The sequence below is a fragment of the Papio anubis genome, chromosome 3 (assembly GCF_008728515.1).
Source record: "Papio anubis isolate 15944 chromosome 3, Panubis1.0, whole genome shotgun sequence".
Classification (NCBI taxonomy): Eukaryota; Metazoa; Chordata; class Mammalia; order Primates; family Cercopithecidae; genus Papio; species Papio anubis.
The window spans coordinates 28365205-28387024 of NC_044978.1; the positions used below are offsets into that span (position 1 = coordinate 28365205).

The 21820-nt window shown below is 33.7% G+C and overlaps 1 long non-coding RNA gene across 1 annotated transcript in view; it reads left to right on the forward strand.

The window, feature by feature from the left end:
- LOC108586138 overlaps positions 1 to 21820 on the forward strand; it is a 34834-nt gene that overhangs the window by 9160 nt on the left and 3854 nt on the right. The gene's annotated exons all lie outside the window — the stretch shown is intronic.

Consider the following 21820-nt stretch of genomic DNA (forward strand, 5'->3'; position numbering starts at 1 on the left):
TCAGTGACTCATCTGATAGAGCACAGCAAACACATAACCAGGGTGACCATGAGTCCCAGTTTGCTGGAGGCAGGTCTGGTGTATGCCTTTTGTTCCAGGGTCCCAACTGTCACTCTTTGTCCCACAACCCCTCAGTCTGAAAAGTGCTACCTATGGTTTAAATGCTGGTATATGTAGCCTCCCTAGCCATAACTTGAAATTTATATGGGGTCTATGAGAATTCCTCTGTCTAATATATAATTTATTAATTAGGTGCTTGAATTAATATATGGACAACCATTCTCACATATAATGTGAATCATGGATTCTATTGGAATCTTTTCTACTTTTAACAATTTCCTGTTTCCAGATGAAAGAATAATGAGACAGCGGAATGTTTTTCTTTATGTTGCATGTACTTCATTATTAATGGAAAAATCCCTATAAACTTCAGTGGGATACATTCTTAGAAACTTTTTAGTTATGCTTTACGTGTTTATATTATCAGGCATACTGAAAAAGAGATTGCAATCATGAGGAATTTTGGATAACAAGTAAATTTGAATTTTATTTTTGAAATATTGATAGTCACAGAAAAAGCCCTTATTTGCTTAAATTAATAAAGTTATTTTATATTTAAACATTATTCTATTTCAAATTTGTGTAATGTAATTTACATAATCAGTTATATATATTTAGAGTGCTGAATAAAAATTAAACTATATCTAGCTATATTCACATAAAATATTTAAGTAAGCACCAAAGAATAAAACATTACAATTCCGAAAGTTGAATAGTTTTCCTATGGGTGTTTAATCACATACGCTGTTGTTGTTAGGAAAGCTAAGGTTATACAATAGCAAAATGCTATAAGTGAAAAGTACATCATTGACATTCGATGATATTGAATTTAATATACCAACTAGGTATTTCTAAAACACCCATGTAACACCTTTAAGTCTTTTCTTGAATAATATACTTTCCTACCCACTACAAAGTTTTTGTTTTAATGACTTCTCTCCGGTGCCCAAATCTGAGAAAGCAGGGAGGCCTGAACGTGTGAGAGTGTGAAGCCACTGTGTACCAAGTGACAGTCAGGAGTTTGTGGACTTGCCAAACAAGGAGATGAACTTAATTGGCCAAATCTTGCCCTTAATTGAAATCACGCTGAAGTCAATGAGAATTGCTTTAACTTAGGGCGACATTAAATGCTCAATATTGATGTTTCCTCTTCATTACTGTAGCTCAAACATCAGTCCTGGAAAGTACAAGGGAGCATTTTGAACCCGCTGCATACACACATGAAGCCAAAGTAACAAAAGCTGTTCTGGTGGAAGAATCAGGTCATAAAAACTTACTCTCTGAATATATAAGATAGTCCCATTCCCAAAACATATTTTTGCCTTTTGTCATGTAAAATAACATGTTTTGCTCATTTTTCTACTTTTATCTACCACCTCTGTATATATGCATATTCAGATTTTTGTTTTTGTTTTTGTTTTTGAGATGAAGTCTCGCTCTGTCACCCAGTCTGGAGTGCAATGGCGTGATCTGGGCTTGCTGCAACCTCCGCCTTCCGGGTTCACGTCATTCTCCTGCCTCAGCCTCCTGAGTAGCTGGGACTACAGGCACGTGGTACCCCGCCCAGCTAATTTTTGTAGTTTTAGTAGAGACGGGGTTTCACCGTGTTAGCCAGGATAGTCTCCATCTCCTGACCTCGTGATCCACCCACCTTGGCCTCCCAAAGTGCTGGGATTACAGGCATGAGCCACTGCGCCCGGCCTCAGCTTTTATTACAACTATTACGGCTTTTTATCAGTCTCCTTGAAGTTATCTCTCTTTTATACCTACCTTCTACTCCCTAGTGCATTTTTTCTTACATTTTTAGCTGTGACACTTTCACTGTGGGTTTTCCATTTTTGTGGTGACTCAGAGAATGTCCCTTTTGACATCCTTATCCTATTCTTATCTCTCCCAGCAATATTCACTCTTGCTTGTTACTCAGTGCTTCCTACCCAGTGGCTTTTTTATGTCTTCCAGCTGTGGAGAGCATGGAAAATCCTTTCTGTTTTTCAGATTAAGCCACAGTCTGAGGCAGGCACTCTGTCCCTGGCCTCAGGGAGAGTGATCCCCTCAGTGTTCCTGCCCTTCCCGTTCATCCTGTATTTCTAGATACAGATTTTGTTCGTGCATTTCTACCAAAAGTAGTCTGTTTTCTAATTTTGCTCCCTTGTCCCAACTGCAATAGATTTTCTTCAGTGTCCTAAAGACTGCAGTGTTTGTTTTCCTTCCCCTAACAAGATGAAGATTTTTGGCCGGGTGTGGTGACTCACGCTGTAATCCCAGCACTTTGGAAGGGCAAGGCGGGCAGATCATATGAGGTGGAGTTTGAGACCAGCCTGGGCAGTATGACGAAACCAAATCTCTGCTGAAAATGCAAAAATTAGCCGGGCGTGGTGGTGCACGCCTATAATCCCAGCTACTTGGGAGGCTGAGGCAGAAGAATCACTCGAGCCTGGGAGGTGAAGGTTGCAGTGAGCTGAGATCGCGCCTCTGTACTCCAGCCTGGGAGAAAGGGTGAGACCAGGTCTCAAAAAAAGAAAAAAAAAAAAAAAAAAAAGGAAAAAAAGAAAAGAAAGAAAGATTAAGACTTTTGTTCCATAGGACAGATAGGAAAGGAGGCTTAGGGTGACCTTCTTGCACCTTCCTCATTGGCTGCTTTTCTCCCTTCAGGCCTAAATCACAAAAACAAAACAAAACAAAACATTTTCTTTAAAAAGTGAGGAATTTGGTTTGAAAACTTTAGGAATTAACTTTAGCTTTGAGTTCCAAATTAGAAACTCTGCTCAAATTTGAAGCGAAGGCACCAATTAGTTATCCATCAAAGATAGTGATCAAATAAAGAATAGGTGCTATTACTTTTGTTTACACAACCCAAAAGTATTACTTGATTAAAATAAAATGTATTTTTATTTCCAGAACACTCTATTAAGTAAAATTATTTAAATCATTTAAGGAATTAGCTGGTATAAATTATAGTCTAAAATATCTATGTGCTTTGATAACTTAATTACATGAAAAAATTAAAAGTGTGATAATCAGGCTAAGTTTCTGTCCTTTATTGAAAATGTATATTAAATAAAATATTTTCTTTGTAGGTGTTAGACTCCTCTTATTCATGTATAGATTGCACATCCAAAAAATCTGTCATTGGTCTTTTTAAAATCTTGTGAGAAATAATAGAAATGTCTTTTAAAATATTTGTTCAACATGTACTGAACAAATATTTAGTGAGAACTTATAAGCCACATTTTTCTAGGTAGAAGGATTTGAATCAGTGAATAACAAGAATACGAAGGCAAAACATCTACTGTCATTTGCTCAATTATATTCTAGTAAAAACAGAGTGAAAACAACTAAATATAGAATATGATGTCATATATTATCAATATGAAGTGATATAAAAGCAGAGTAACAAGAGTGTGAGAGTAGGAAAGGCTTCCATTTTAAATGGAGAGATGATGCCAGAACGCTCTGAGGATTTGTCATTTGAAAAGATATAAATGGAATGAAGGAACACATCAGGAGATCTGTTGAAAGAGGATCCAAATACCCTAAGGCAGGGAGGTGAATGTGGCAGAAAAAGTGAGCAAGGCAAAAATTTTAGAATATAAAATATTTTAAAATATTGTACTTCATTTTTAAATAACATGTTTATCCATGTTAATATATCCCTTTGTATTTTTAGTGTGTTATTTATTTGTGTAGATTTAGGAGGCAGAAGTGCAGTTTTGTTACATGGATATATTACACAGTGATGAAGTCTGCGCTTCTGCTGTAACCATCACATGAATGCTGTACATTGTACCCAATAGACAATTTCTCATCCCTCCTCATATTCCTCCCACCCTCCTATGTTTCTGAGTCTCTGATGTCTATTATTCAACTCTGAATGTCAATGTGTAGCCATTGTTTAGCTCACACTAATAAGTGAAACATGTGGTATTTGATTTGCTGTTCCTTAGTTATTTCACTTAGAATAATTTCCTCCAACTCCATCCACATTGCTGCAAAACACATGGATTTCATTATTTTTTATGACTGAGTAGTATTCCATGATTTATATGTACCACGTTTTACTTATCCAGTCATTCATTGATGAACACTTAGGGTGTTTCTATATCTTTGCTATTGTGAATAGTGTTGTAATGAACATACAAGTATAGGTATCTTTTTGATATGATGATTTGTCTTCCTTTCAGTAGTGGGATTACAGGATTGAAGGGTAGATGTATTTTTAATTCTTTGAGAAATATCCATACTGTTTACCAAAGAAGTTGCATTAATTTACATTCCAGCCAACAATGTCTATGTGTTTCCTTTTCTTTGCATCTTCACCTGCATGTGTTCTTTTCTGACTTTTTATAATTGCCCTTCTGACTGGTGTAAGATAGTATGTCTTTGTGGTTTTAATTTACGTTTCTCTGATGATTAGTGATGTTGAGAAATTTTTCATATGTCTGTTGGCTATTTGTGTGTCTTCCTTTGAAAATGTCTGTTCACATCCTTTGGCCACTTTTTAATTTCTTTCCTTGTTTAGTTGTTTGAGTTCCTTATAGACTTTTTTTTTTTTTTTGAGACAGAGTCTCACTCTGTTACCCAGGCTGGAGTGCAGTGATGTGATCTCTGCAAGCTCTGCCTCCCAGATTCACGCCATTCTCCTGCTTCAGCCTTCTGAGTAGCTGGGACTACACGTGCCCACCACCACGCCTGGCTATTTTTTTTTGTATTTTTAGTAGAGATGGGGTTTCAGCATGTTAGCCAGGATGATCTCAATCTCCTGACCTTGTGATCTGCCCGCCTTGGTCCCCCCAAGTGCTGGAATTACAGATGTGAGCCACCACACCCAGCCGAGTTCCTTATAGATTTTTGATAGTCCGTTGTCACAGGCATAGCTTGCAAATATCATTTTCCATTTTGTAGGTTGTCTATTATTTCTTTTTACCATGTAGAAGATTTTTAGCTAAAATGAGTCCCATTTATCTATTTTTGTTTTTGTTACATTTGCTTTTGAGAACTTAATCATAAACCCTTTGCTTAGGCCAATGTCTAGAAGTTAGAAAATAATTATTTTACAAAATAAAATATTCTCATGTAATCTTTATAACAACCCTAAAAGGTAAAGCTATTACTTATTTACAGATGAGAACACAGAGACATGTTAGACATTTGCCTAAGGTTGTATATCTTGTAAATGTGTGAAGCTGGATTAAAATCCAGACACTCTGACTACACAGTCTGATATTAGCCACAATCCTATGGACTGCTTCAACTGTTCTTATGTGAGAAACATACATTCACCTATCCAAACTGAAAGAGTAGACTTGGAGATACAAAGAACAGTGGAAGTGAGACTTTTAATGGTGGTCTTGCTAGATTGGGTGTCTGGTAGGCAGGCACACCTGGGGCAGTTACAGCAGGTAATTTATCTCCTAGCTCATAAGTCCCTCACCCAGTTCCTCATGGGTTGAGTACTATGGGTTTACAATCCCCCCGGACATCACCTAAGTTTTATTATCTCCCTTATAAGGCTGTACCCCTGTCCCCTTCCCGACTTAAGTTTCAATTTCCCAATGACAAAACTTTCTTTATTGGCTGACCCGTCCTCTACATTCTGTTTGCTTATCATGACCTTCTAGGTGCATGAGCTGTGCAGTTTGTTACATCCTCAAGCTGGATATCAGTACTTAGATTTATCATGCCTTGAAAATTTAGAAATTAAAATGTTTTCTCACACGTAATCCTTTTTTTTTTCTTTCTTTCTTTCTTTTTCTTTTTTTTTTTTTTTTTTGCCTATTCACTAACTGCTCTTTTCAGGTAATTGTTTTGTTAGAGCCTCTAAGACTAAGCTCATTACTTTCATATACTTGCAATATACTCTGTAGTAACCAACCTCTTCACACTCTTTCAGGTATGTCTGAGGCCCTCGTTCTCTTTCCCAAAACAAGCATCACATTTTGCAACTGAAACTCCTATTTTTGACCAACTGAAGCAATTTTAAAATTGCCTTTTAATAAAAGGCAATTTTAAGCCTTTTATTTTGAAAGTTTACTGATTTGCTTACTGATTTTTTCATTTATTAAAATTACGGTTTTCCAAATATACGTATTTGAAATTTAGTTTTTCAAATATACGCATTTGAAATGCAGTTTTTCAAATATACACAATTGAATTTTAGTTTTTTGTCATTCTAGGAAAAGAGGAAACATAGACATGTGTATAATTTTTTGTTCCTAAAATTAAAGTTTAAAAGTTTCATGATACATTTGGAAAGAGTACTTCATCTAAGGTTTTATGAGTAATGAATGAGAAGTGGAAGACAGAGAAACTAAAATGGCATGGGATCATGAAGGAATATTGATACAATGCAATAAAGCAACCTTTGAAGGATCATAACTGAAGAATGAAACTTTTAAATCTGGTTCAGGCTGGAAATCATTACTGGGTGATGCATGGCTTAAAAAGAGAGAAGGTTGGTTTGAGAAAATCATTAAAGTGCATTTTTGCCATATTTCACGCTTGAGATAATAGGGCTCTGACACACAAAAGCCAAGGGGACAGAGGTAAGAAAGGTCCTAAAAGCTCAGGACTGCTACAATCTATAAGTTTCAGTTCCATTTTAATCTAGAGGAAAAGTGAGAAACAAAAAGTGATGTTATGTTTCTATCTGAGGTAACATGAGTGGAAAATAAATTAAATGACTTGACTAATTTTCCTTTCTGTTACACACTACATTTTCATCTAGAAATTTGGTTTTCTGACTTTATTTATTCCTGTTACTACCACCTATAAATATCACCTGTGCCAAAAATTAATGTGAAATTAATCTAGAAATGTGTTAAAATGCTTATAGGGCTAGAGTGTGTTTTTCAGGTAGTAGTAAGGAAAGAAAACCCAATTTTCTTTTAACTGATAAACTCTTGTTTTCAAACACAATATAATCTACGACATCAGTTATCTGTTGCTATGTAACATTACTGCAACACTCAATGGTTTAAAACAAACATTTGTTTAGCTCAGGAATCATTGATTCAGTGTGGGCATGTCAGCTCTAGAACGTCCTTAGCTATGTACCTACTGCAGTCATCTGACGGATTAGCTCAAAGATATGATGAGGGTTGTCTTTGTGGAGCTTGTCTGGGCTCTTTTGCAAGTCTTGTGCCTTGGACGACATAAACCAGCTGATTGACTCTGTTCCATTTGGTGGTTAGCTCAAAGATATGATGAGGGTTGTCTTTGTGGAGCTTGTATGAGCTCTTTGGCAAGCCTTGGGCCTTGGATGACATAAACCAGCTGATTGACTCCGTTCTATTTGGTTTCTCATCTCCAGGAAGCTAGTCTTTTCTTATTCATATGGAAGTTACAGGAGTCCAAGAAAGGGAGCAGAGACGTGCAAGGCCTCTGAAGTCTGAAGTGAGGAGTTACATAGCATTACTTCTGTGTCATTCGCTCTGGTCAAAGCAAATCACCCGATCAGCTCAGATTCCAGGAGTAAGGAAAGAGTCTCCACCTTTTAAAGAAAAGAGTTGCAAATCACTCTGCAAAGAGTTTGGGCATAAGGAAGCATGGATCATTTTGGCCACTCTTCTAATCCACTGTTAGTGGTCTTACATTCTTACATATGTGTAAAGAAACTCCCCAGCAACTTGCTGCTCTGAGATTTTCCTTACAGTATCAACTTCGTCTATATCACTATAATACTGGAAGCAATTTATTACAAGAAGTTTCAAGTTGCTTGCATATAATTTTACTCTTCTGCTATCTCTGTAGCATGCTTAAAAACTTACACCCTTGGGCTTTGTCTCTTCTGGTTATTACTAACCTGCCATAAAGTGTATTCTGTACTGCCGTAATGCAGCAGTTAATTAAATTTCAGTACTAGTCAACTTCAACCAAGGTCATCTGAAGTCAGCTTCTATTTTGACAGGAATCTATTAGCATCGTGAAACACCAAGCAAGTTAATAGCTACATTTAAAGTTTGATTATTTTCATTTTTTTTCGTTCCTTACATCTTAATACATGGAAACACATATCAAACCTTAGAGTTATGAATTAGAATGTCTTTCCTAGTAAATGACTTATTGATGCTGAAGTGATTAACCTTTCATTAAAACTTGATATAAAATTCTTCCCTCCATATATCTATGTTTATTACTCAAGCCCCAAAGGAAAATACATCAAACATAGGACAGCTTGGTTATTTAAAACACTTTTACATTACAGAGACTCATAAAGTCTGGAATTTTCTAATTTCTCCTCAAGTCTTTCTGCTTCATGGTAAATTGTAATAGACTCCCCAAATGGACATATACTTTTTGAAATGTATCCCACTGTCTGCCTTTAGAATAGATAAATGAAACTAGCTTCTATTCTATATTTCCTACATGACATCTAAATAGAGAGGTGTAAATAAGTCTTCTCTTTTGGCAAAATGTTTTACCCTTTGAATCGATGCAATGTCTAACTTTATACATCTCTTCACAACAACTCTGTGACCTAATTGACACATACTGTATAAGGAACCCTGTTATTTTAGGAAAGAGTAGCCTGAATGTAAATGTAGTGTCACAATTTCTGTAACTGAGAGAAGTTATGTGTCTCTATCCAGAGGACTCTTTCAAAACTTCTATCCTATTTATTCCTTTAGGTCCACAGGGGTTGTGATCCTATGATCACAGCTAACACAGAAACATCACCTTTTACCTTGTCCTCTGCTTTGACTCTGCTTCTCTTTGATAAAATTTACTTTTCCGGGCCTCTAAAGTCCAGCAAATCCCCCAGCTAATATTTCAGTGAGCTAAAGATGTTCAGAGCTTCCTGCACATCCTGCTATGCTGATATTGCAGCTGGTGCCAGTTCAATGCTGGTGACATCTGACAATATCTACTAAGAGAATATTGACCAGCACCAAGCTGTACTGAATTTGCTTCACCAATATGGAGAGAATTCCTTCCCCTGTGCCATAAACTGTTACATTTGTAAAAACAAACTAATTTGCTAGGCTTTAGGAAGTTTTCATGTGATATCAACTTTTTTGTTTGTTTTCTTTCTTTCTTTCTTTCTTTTTTTTTTTCCCAAAATAACCAAAAAAAGACTAAAAGAAAATCTCCACCTCTCCACTGTGGTCAACTTTGCCTTTCCCATTCCCATTCCCTGCTCCCCCCACAGCCAACATTTTTAATAGAAGTAAGGCTGGCCTGGCAACAATCTGAATTGTGGAAAACTGTACTATACTTAGAATCTGATGACTGATGACTACTGTTAAATGGAGAAATTTATAGTACATATTTTTCTTTCCTAGGTGATTTTGCCAGTCACAAAATCTAGAGTATTCAAGAGAATCCAAATGAGCTTTGGGAATATATTAACTTTTTACTCAAGTTTCTTGATAATGAAAATTAGTTTAAACATGATAGCCACTACCGAGGCTAGATTCCATCAATACTTTGTAAGCTGCTTCCACATGTGGCAAGAGATTCCCTTTAACTTGCAAGGTAAAAAAAAAAAATGAGGCTTAAAGTACTATTTTTCCTTGTTTTGAATAGAACAGAAGCAGCAGAGAAGTAGTTCAGCAAAGCACTGTTAGAACAAGTTATAATTTCCAGATATAAAATGCGTTCAATAATACATAATACAAACTGGGATCTGAACTTTTAGTATGAACTGAATGAAAAAAGACAGTTATTTCATTATTAATATGTGAGGGCAAGTGATAAACCTGTCAATATGTCAGGTAATGGGACTACATCAAGGGGCAAAACAGACGTGATGCCTGCCTGCCCTTTGTACATGTACATATTAATAATAAAAACAGACGTTAATGAAATATGAGTATGCTTATTATAAATGGAAAGAGCATGCATGACAGAGGTGGGTAATAGAGATTAGATGTAATCAGTAACATTGCAGAAGGTATAGTGGAAATATACTGATGTGTTTATCAAGAATTACCTTTTCCTTTCTGCAGACCTGTCTTACCTGTAGCTCAGATAATGATCAAATGCGTGGCCATATCACCTGAAGTGGGCTACTTGGAAATTCATTGAACAATTTCTTGTAAGGTTAGAGGCAATCAACATGCTTTTCTCTTTTATACTGAATCTCTCTCTCTCTTTTTTTTTTTTTTTGGAATTTTACTTGTAGTTCTGGGATACATGTGCAGAATGTGCAGGTTTGTTACATAAGTATACATGTGCCATGGTGGTTTGCTCTCTTAAGTGTAGGGATTCAGTAAATCTGCGTTGAGGTCCCTTGAAATATAAATTTAACATGTCCTAATGGGAATAAAATGGACATTAAGAGACAAATTAGGACACAGGGCCATCATAATGCATCATGCTGGCCCTGAGCTTCTCTTTCAAAGTATGAGCCAATAGTTTCATGAGTCAATACCTCCCATCATTAGGCTTCAAATTGGCCATCTGTCACCAGCAAACAAAAAAGTCCAACTTAATACAAAAATTCATAATTGTAAACATTACAAGTAACATCATAATACATGAGAATGGTTGTGAAAAATGCATGATTATAAATGCTCCTCCAGTGATACCATGAGATGCCATTGATGTTTGCTTTGTTATAATGAAGGATCTGTTTAAAATTTCTCTCTCAAAATATCTTGGCCTCAATTCATCTACTTACTGATGAAGGTATTTGAGGGTGATTAAAAGAAATATATCCAGAAATGATTTTGTTAGCCAATTCTTTAAATTTTAGCTGACAAAACCACTCCCTAACATAAGGTAAAATGAAATAAGGAAGAATAAACCCAGGAAAACTGATATGGAATAATGATTTGGAAGATTAGGAAACATTTTTCTGGCGGTAGAAAACAGGTTCTGATGACTAGAAGAAGGCAGACAATTGCCTTCTTCTCAATCTCCCAAGTCAGTATATTTATAAGAAATTATCACTGTCTGCCACACTCCCATCTACTCCTTCCATTAAGTCACTTATCTTCAGGAAAGAAGGATTGTGTCCCTCTTTGATGAAATGTAAAAAGAGGAACACTACAAAACTTATACTTTAGTTACTCTCCCTTAGATTTCTATTTTTGAATCTACTAGATGCCACCAACATTGAATCTACTATGTGTGACAGGCTTCACTCTTCCTTCAACTGATGAACCTAAACTTTATCATTATAGTGATATAGAGAGCATTATAGAAGACTTCCAAGCAATTGAGTTTCAATTTCTAGTTAATGTAATAAAAAGTAATGATTAATGTATACAGAACCCTCCAGACCCCAGAGACTGTTTTAAGAGTTTTCTTTACATTATCTTATTTAATACTCACAGAAAACCTGTATGCTAAGTACTCATGATTTCTATGTTTCACATGAGCAAACCAACGTCAAGCAGAGTAATGAGTTGAACAGACAGAGCCAAACTGTGGCAGGGCCAGAATTCATATCCAAGGAGGCTGACTCAGTAGTCCATACATATAACCATTACCTTAAATCACAACACAAAATATAAATCTATGTTATAGGATTTAAAATTCCCAATTAATTATCCCTCTGCTTTCCTAGTTCTGAAACTTTGCATAAGTGAATGTAGGAATTAACTGGAAACCAAAATGTCAATTTTGTTTTTGGGAAATATGCATTGATGTATTTCAACTTGATGCAACATGTGATCTTCTGTTTTTACTTGAATCAAGCCTATCTAGTTCATTATAAAATGCAGATGAATAGCTAACTGAATGCTTTCCTGCATAGAAAAAGGGCTTAGCAAGTCATTTACTAACATTGCCATTGTTATTATCATTATCATTATTACTTTTGGAAGATTTGTTTGATATTTTCTTTATCCTCATTATTGTGAATATCAAGAAGATATTAATTATGCTTCTCTTTCACTGAATATTTTGGCTTCCTGAGAATTTTTAGTCTAAAGACTGGTACTCTTTTCTACCATTATTATTATTACTATTATTATTTTGGATAATTTCAGACATCTATTTTCTGAAGTCTAACATCCTAGGACTCGTAGATATTTCACATTGTCAATCTATCATCTGTGTCTATTATTTTTCCTTTGACTATATGCTCTGCAATAAAGCCAAATAAATAAGCAATGATTTTAATATAATAAATATATAAACAATATAATACCTTTCTTCTATTAATGTTCTTCTTTGCTGTTATTATTTTAATTTAAACTAGCATATTTTTAGTGTTTGAGTATTTAGGAATTTTCTTGGCTCTAGAAGCTTGGCATTTAGGCTAACTAAAACTGAAATTAGTGACAAGAATGTGGGGCTTTCATAACAAAATCCAAAAATAAGTGATACCGGTTTAATTACCAAATGAGAAACAAATAAAAAAATTACAAAAATCAGGAATTATCATATCATCTTTTAGGCATACATGACAAAGCTTAGTGATGTTTTGACTTTTCCTTCCTGGTGTCTTTATGGGTATTCTTAGGAGAATTTGGGACCTACTTTCATTGGAAATGTAAACCATGAGAGTAAGATCCCAAAAGATCTACTGGACTTTTTCATTATTTCTGAGTGATAGCCACTACATTTTGCGCTAAATGATGACATGTTTTTAAGATATTCTGTGATGAGTAGAGTGCTTTTGAAGTGCTGGACTAAACTAAAAAGGTATCAAGATTTAAAATGCACATAAAGAGATACAGAAAGAGATAATAAGACAGTCATTAACTTGGACTCTTCACTGAATGATGTACCGTACATTATACTAAATGTTGTAAGAAATATGCTTTATACATTTTGTTATTTTATGGGCATACTTTTGTTTTGATTTGTTTAAACATTTTTGTAAGATATCCTAGAGCCTTATGACAAGCAAAGGCAAAATGTACCAGACGGAATTAAATATTTACATAATTTTAATTCCCATTCAGTACTTGCTACATTGAAGGCAACCTTTTTTGAGACGGGAGTCTCATTTGTCGCTTCAGGCTGGGAGGTGCAGTGGCCGATCCGCTCACTGCAGCTCTGCCTCCCGGGTTTCTGCCATTCTCCGCCTCAGCCTCCTGGAGAAGCTGGGACTACAGGCGCTCACACCTCAGCCTGCTAGTTTTTTTATTTCTATTAGAGACGGGTTTCACTCTGCAGCAGCTCAGGGATGGTCTCGGGATTCTGGACTTGATCCATCTGCCCTGGCCTCCCAAAGTGCTGGGATTACAGGCTGTTTCTATCAAGCATACCGCCATTGAAGGCAAATTACAAATAATTATTTTCTAGTTATAAACGTCAACCAAATATTTGGAGACTCAGATAAAAATACATTAAATAAAGGAAATTTATTAATAAAAAGTTTTTTCTTAAGTCACACAAAAGTGTTTTAATCTTAAATATTAAAAGAGTATTGCCACTTATATCAGCAGAATTGAACTTTACTTCCATGATAAAATTATCTAACAATATAATGAAAGTTCTCAGCTTTTTACATATCCAGAATCATTCTATTGCAAATCTATAGCTAGTATATATATGTACAATTTTTCTAAACATCAACAAACTACCTTCATATTGAAAGTACTAATACCACTTTTCTGTAGGCATACTTAAGAATATATCAAAATATTATGTTTTAAAAGTCTTCAGTATTCAGATTTTTAGTCTTATCAAGCATAATTTAATTTTGAAATTACATGCACATTTTAGTGTTTAGCAATATGTAAGAAGGTAAGCAACTGTAATGATTTGTCGTTTTCCAACACCATCACTTATTTTTTGAAAAAAATAACTAAATTGCATAATAAAATATTTATAATTTAAATGCATCAAACATCACTTAGTATATATGATACAACGTGCTTTGAAACACTCTTATATTTTTTAAAGTTTTAAAAAGCCATCAAGATACAATATTGGGATGCTTTAAAATTGCTTTTCAGAAATGTAATAAGAGGGTTTGTGTGTACAAGTATGTGGGTAGGATGTTTAGAGAGAGTTAATAAAAGGATTAATTTAATTTAATTTTTTTTAGTCACTAATCTAATATATGGTCAACTTCAGAAGCTTGTGAAATAAATTCAATGTGTCTTTCTCTTTCTAGGAAACATATTTTTCTCTGCCTTCTCTCTTTCTTTTTGGAAGAATATTTTAAATTTTATACGACATTCTCTTTTATATCTTTTTCTGCCAAATGCTATTAGTAATGCCTAGCTAAGTTTCCATTTTTTCTATGAGGATGTCACTATTTCTTCACACTTGAATTGGTAATTTTTAGTTTGCAATGTCTCTACATGTATGGCCAGCTCCATTTATTTTTAATTAATTATTTTCTAATTATTTTTATTTCTACATTTGTCTTTCACTTTATGGAAGAAGGGAATGGAAAATGTGTTGCTGTATTGATCACATATTAATTACTTAATAAATGTCCATTTATTTGTATTCTAATGAGCATATTAATAGCAGGGGTAGAAATTATTTACTGTCACCAAAATGACTTTGGATACATGTCTAGAACAATTAGTTAATAAATTATCAATTTTATAATTTTTATTGCCTATATGTGGCAAAGACCTTATTATATGTAGCAATGAGGGAAGAGATGGAGCCTTTTCTGGCTATTTCATGGTTTGAAATTTGCTTGGAGAATGTGCTTTCCTTTTTTTTAGAATTAATGGGAATCAATATTATCACTTTATAAAATTCAGATATTGGGCAAAGTGGGTTCCAAATTACATAAGAGAAAATAAAGAATGTAACTTCTTTATAACTAAATAATAGTCATAAATGGGTGTTTCTATCATGTGTCTCTCTGTCTGCTTCATGTGTATTTATTGATTATTCCAGACTGTTACCTTTTTCTTTTCCTTCTCACTATCGATATTATTCTTGGTCAGTAGGTGTCTTTGAAAAGGTGCTTATAATAAACCATCCCTTCTTCTGAAACAGAAAAACAAAATTAGTTTTTCTGTTGGCCACATATGTACCAAGGGCAAAACCGTTTACAAAGAATTGCCTAATGTAGTTTCAGTATGAATCTTCTTACCGAAGGAAAATAAATATTTTAAGTTATTAAGGGGAGAAGAGCATTAACTAATAAAGTGGTTGTAACTCTTGTGCAATTTTATTACTCTTTTATTCATTTGGTGCTAAGCTTTAAAATTCAATTGTTTTAAATGATTCTCAGTTGGTCATATTTTCACTCTATTTTTCTTTAATATTTTGTTTTAAAAACTAAACCTATAGCAAACTTTAAAAGGTTTTACTGTGGTCACTCTCATATTTAGCATCTAGAATCAACCTTTGCATTTTATTATACTTGTTTTTTCACATATCTATTCATCTACCTAATCTTCTATCAATGAATACAGTTTGCATTGTATTTCAAAGAAAATTGCTGATAGTAGTTCAATTCCACCTTAAATTCAACATATATATTTAAAAATAGAGTTCAATATTTATTTATAGGTATTAAACAAAGTTTACATTATGTGAAACACACAAATCTTTCTTTTACATTATCTTATTTTTGTCAGGTGCATATACTTTAATCCAGCTCTTCATCATTGTATAGAATATGAACAAATGTTCACATCAGTCTTTAATCTTTAACCCATTTCATTCCAGAGACAACCATTATCATTATTTTTTCCACTGCCAATTAGGTTTACCTGTTCCAAAATTTAATGTATTAATAAATTGAATTATACATAATGTATTCATTTGGGTGAGATTTCTTTCACTCACCATAACATCTTTCAGATTTACCTATATTGTTGTCATTCTAGTAGTTACTTCCTTTTTAATTCATTGAAATGAGTAGTATTTCACTGTAAGAGTATACCACAATTTGTTGATCAAGTCCTGTTCATAGACACCTAAGTAGTTCCCAGTTTTGTGGATTATGAATAAAGATGTCATGAACACTCTATATAAGTTTTGCGTGAAAAAATCTTTTTTCTTTCTGGTGAGTAAATACCTGCAAGTGCAATTGTGTATGATAGGGTAAGTGTATTTTTCATAAGAAGTGTCTAGAGCTTTTTCCAATGAGATTTTGCCATTTTACATTACCACTACCAATGCATGAGAGGTCCTCTTGCTCCAAAATATCATCAAGTCAGTCTTCTAATTGTAGTTCTTCTGGTGGATATATGATATGATTATACCCTATTTTAAATATATGTTTAAGAATCTTTGTGAATTTGGATTTAAATTCATAACATAAATATGTTATTATATTTTCATCTAAATATGAAACACCTTTTAAACTAATATATCAGTTCTATTTTTATTATTTTCTCTAGAAATTAGCATTCTACAAATTTTAATCCCTCATATTATTTCTTAAGTAAATATTTGTGTATTTTGCTCATATGTTTACCACTTCTTATTTTTGCAACATCTCAAAACTTATGTCAGAAATTACTTTGTTTTTTTACATTAGACTTCTAGATTTAAAATTTTCTTTAGTGGGATTAATTTTGCTCTCTCTTTTTCTCTCTTATAATCCATAAAGATAAAAAGTCATGTAATCATGACATAAAAATATTATATGTGAAATAGAAAAATCACAAGAATAGTTGGAGATTGTAACATTTCTGTCTCAACAATTGTTAGAACAAGTAGTCAAAAAGAGTAATTCTACAGATCTTAGTACTAACAACCAACTTTACCTACCGACTTTTATAAACCATTACATCCAACACCTTAAAAAATACACATTCTTTTTAGTGCACATTGCTATTTATGAATATAAATAATATATTGAACCATAACTGGACCATACCTAAGTTACATATTTCTAATTAACTTTTGGGTAAGCAGACGTCACAAATGGCTTATAAGCTATACTGAAACAAATAGAATACATGAAGAACATAAAATTCATGAGTCGCATCTAAATTATCCTTTAAGGGGGCATCGATAGCCTTATGTTCTTTTATCAGAGAAAAACTTGAAAACCAGAGATTTTTATTTCGTAAAGGTAGAAACAAAAAGGGAAATTAAACCAAAGTAAGTAGAAGTAACTAAAAAATTGAATATAAAAACAGAAATCATGGATAGTAGAGAGACGAAGAGAATAAACAAAACCAATACTTTAAAAAGGTTGGTTAACATCAAGACCCTTAAATATGACTAATAGAGAAGAAGAGAGAGAACAGAAAACACTAATATCAAGGATTAAAGATGGAATATCACCAAATATTCTACAGACATTGAAGGAATACATTTATGCCAATTTTTGAATAACTGTATGCTAATTACTTCAACAACTAGATGAAATGGATAAATTTATTAGTAAAGCACAACTTACTCATACTGACACAAATATAAATAGAAATTCTAAGTAGTCACATGTATATTTAATAAATTAAATTTGTATTACAAAATATCTCCACACACAACAAAATAACCCAAGACCAAGATATTTCACTGTTGAATTCTGCCAAATGTTTAAGGAAGTAACACTTTTAATCTCACACAATCACTATTAGGATACTGGAACATTTTCCAAATAATTTCATGAACCCAGCACAAAACTAATACCAACACCTGACAGAAACGGCAAGAAAAAATTTCCAGAGAACCATCCCCTGTAAATGTAGATGTAAAAGTCCTACAAAATTATTAATGCAAAGAATTTGGCAACATATTTCTGACAAATGACAAATTAATTTGTATCCCAGAAATAGAAGATTGGTTACATCCATTTAATATACCACAGTAAAACGACATATAACACGAGTCATATGATAACCTCAACAATGAAGAAAAATGTGTTTGACCAAATTCAACACACTTTCATAGCCAACAATGTCAGAAAATTTGAGAAAGATGAGCACTACCTCAAGTCGAAATAGAGCTGTCACATAAAACCTCAGCTAATAATATACTTAATGATGAAATATTGAACAAGACAAAGATGCCCTTTCACACTACTTCTGCTCAATACCATATTGGGATGGTGGAGGAAAAAAGAAAGCGCTGTTTTGGAACAAAATAAATTGCAATAGTAAATATTAAAATAAAAATATTGATTGGAAAGAATTAAACCTTTCTGTAAGTGAGTTCAATACGGATGTGATAAGAAAATTGAAATTGAAAACTAATAGAGCACAAAATCTATTGCATTTTATTTATCATAATTATACAATCATATTCAAACTTTCTCCTTTTTTTACCTGAATAAAATTTAGTTGAAAATATATTGAATATTTATTGGTTACTATAACTGTAAAATTAATTTTAGGCATGTTTAATCCTCTCATTCCATATTATATAAGAGCCTGTTTAAAATACCATTATTCATATTGCATAACCAAAAAGAACATAACATTTTTAGGATAAAATTATAATGCACAATGGGAAATAAATATAAAAACAGAAAATTCAATTAATACGGTTTATGCTTATAAACTTTTCAGAGGATGTATCTTTACTTTTCATATCCTTTGTGTATATTTAGCTTGAAGAGTTAAATCATAAGAATGAGCTAAAGCTTTCATAATATTTGAAGTTTGTGAAAAGAGACAGGGAAAAATATATAATGCCCATCATAATGACAACATCGATTACAGGAATCAATGTAAAGATGTAAATAATTTATCTTTGCTATATTCAAGTTGAGTCAATGTCAGAATGCCTGATTTGGGAATCTTACAAATAATGATTTAAGAATAATTTGAGGCCGAGCGTGGTGGCTCACGCCTGTAATCCCAGCACTTTGGGAGTCGGAGGCATGGATCACTTATGTGCCGTAGATCGAGACTACGCTGGCTAACATGGTGTCCCCGCCTCTAAAAATACAAAAATTAGCTAACACGCAGGGCGGCTCTATAGTCCTGTAGCTACCGAGCTGAGGCAGGGAATGGCTGAACTCCGGAGGCGGAGCTTGCAGTGAGCCGCAGATCGCCACTGCACTCCAGGGCCCAAGGCTATAAGACTCCGCCCCCAAAAGAAAAAAAAAAAAAAGGATAATTTGAATAATAAGATAATTTATTAAATAGAAATTACTCTCTCTGGTCCTATACTTCACGGGATTTAGAAGGAGAATGGCAACCCCAAACAATTGATGAGGATGTTACAGGCAACTGAATGACAATTTCTTGGAAATCGTGATTCAGATGTTGTGTATGTATGTTGACCAAAGTAAGATTTAAGTGTGACACAATGAATAAATGATATGTGCAGAATATTTTATACTTTTTTCATTAGTAATACAACGAGACCTTTCATGTATCTAGCTCCCAAGAGTTTATTGAAAATGCTTATAAATTCATCTTGTTCTTTAACGTCTGTAAATTAGAAAGAAACGTTTTACTCTTGTCAATCTTCACTTGAAATACCCTCTTTTTAAAAAAACCTGAAGTATAGAGATTGCAAATCGCATTTGAAAATATCTGCAATTGCCAAAAAGATAAAGAGAAATAATTCTGTATATAATTAAATGTTGTGTTGTACTCGCGGAAGGTCGAAGGATACTATACTGTAAACTTGCATGGATATGAAATTGAATATGAGTGGTATTGTTAAAAACATGACACATGGTTGATACCTAATTACTTAATTCCTAGTTACCTCTTTTCATTAAGGCAAAGGGTGTATATTTGTGTGGGTTTTCCAAAATAAGCTTATATTAATATGTAATTTGAAACTGACCAAAGAGCTATGTAGGTTAACGTTAGAGAAATATGCCTATGGATCAAAAGTAGAGAGTAGTACATAGGAACTGAAACGATGGAATTAATTGTCTCCAGATCTAGAAGCAAAACAAACAGGGAGGGTTCTGATTCCAATATAGTAATTGATATTAAAAGATCCACATATGTTTTAAGCAACTGAAGTGAGGTTCAATGCATGAATCTCTTGTATAAAATAGTAGTTGCTTATTGATAAATTAAAGCCCCTCAATGTTAAAAAGCTGCATATGTTTAATAGCACACACAGAAGAAGAAACAGGCAACAGAGAGAAAATGTGGGCAGAGCCTCACAAGTAGCCACTGACTGGACATGCAATATGCAGTATATCACCAAGAAAACAACCTCACATTAGCAACATCAGGCAGGGAAGAAAAGATAAAACTTGGTAGGCATGGATATTAAGTCCAGAGAGAAAGAGAACTAAATTCCTGTATTAATGAACCTGAAAACTGAGGTTTAAAATGCAGGAGGACAATAGTACTAATAGTGTCAAAAATATTCAACAATCAGGAGATAAATTCTCTTTTAATTAAATGCAAGTTACAGAGCCATCTCCATGTAAGAATCAGATAGAAACAGTGAGCATTTCTTTGGCAATACGATAATTTATTTTTAAATAATTTCTTGCAAGAATATAAAAGTGCCCATTGCAGGGCACTTGGGAATAAATGGAGGAAGAGGGATGAGTAGAAGCAAGATTTCAAACAACTTTCTGAATGCTTCCAATATTTTAACATTAACCTAATGTTAAAAATAAATTGAATAGTAGGTCCAGAAACTAATATTCACAGTAGAAACTGAAAGTTTTCCTTAGTATAAGAGTTGAAATCTTAGAGAATAGGATAAATATGTATATAATGACAAAACACATTCATAACTAATTGCTCATCAATATGGAACTGGGGAAAATTGGAGGTTCAGAGATTTGATAGTGTATTCTCAAGAGAACCATTACAAGGCATTTCAAAAGAAGAAAAGGGGGAAATCTCAGAAAGAAAAGTGAAATTATTCTCTGAGACATTTATTTGCTAAAGAAACTCTTTCATGTGTTTTTATCTTATAAAGGTGTTAATATTTTCCCTGACAACTGCCTTGTCCCTTTCTTTTACGATTAGGAGAACAACACTGATAGGTTCCTGAAAATTATGTCAGATTTCCTGGAAAGAGACTAGTATTATTTTCAATATAGAATACTTGATACGGTATTAGAAGAAACACAAATCCAAACATTTAGGTGGGAGACCAGTAGGTTATATATGTATCCTGAGGGACATCTATTACTTAGAAGCATGAAGCATGTCTCAGGGAAGACGAATCTTTCTTTGGGAAAGGAAGGTAGAACAACAATAAATGGATTCCATGGAGGGGAGAGAGATTAAACGGATAAATGATACCTCTTGGGTAGAATTATACAACTTAGGAGGAGAAGATAGAAGATATTTGTTTGAAAAATGAATGTTTCTATCAACGTGAGAATTTGTAGAATTCCTAGGTTTCACCATGAGGGATGCTCAATGAAAAATATGGAGAAAAATTTTAGTAAAACAAATGTCTGTGCCTAAAGGCAGGAGAGAAAAATAAAAGGACACAGATTTTGGGCCATAGCAAAGCAATGCTCTTAGGAAACAGTTAACATTTTAATAACTTTAAAAGGCTCTCTTACAGATATAGTTGAAAAATAAATGGGAAGTGGAACATAAGTGAAATATGTCACTGCTGAATAAAAATAAAGGATAGAAATGAATGCCTCTGATATTGTTGAAGTAGCACAAATCGCTCGCTTATGGTAAATTTTAAAGATGAAGTAAAGCAAGGTCTTAAGAACAGACCTTGGCAAAGCAGTCGTACTCTGGGGCACAGGCACTGAGGAAGTTAAGAACACTTTCTATTTCAAATCACTTAAGGCAGATACGAACACAAAGGGATAAAATATTTTTCTTGAAGGAAAAGTCGTAGGTTAAAAAAATGCAAAGCATGAATCTCAATGGTACAATGGTAAAAATTGTCTAGGGAACCCTATGGATAGAGAAATTCAGAGACAATGAAGTCAAGACAGAGAATAATGTCCAAACCCTCTTTAGAAAGTTTCCTGCTTAAAGCTGGGGTGCATTGTTCACAGAGAAGTGAAGGCTGTGCCTGATAG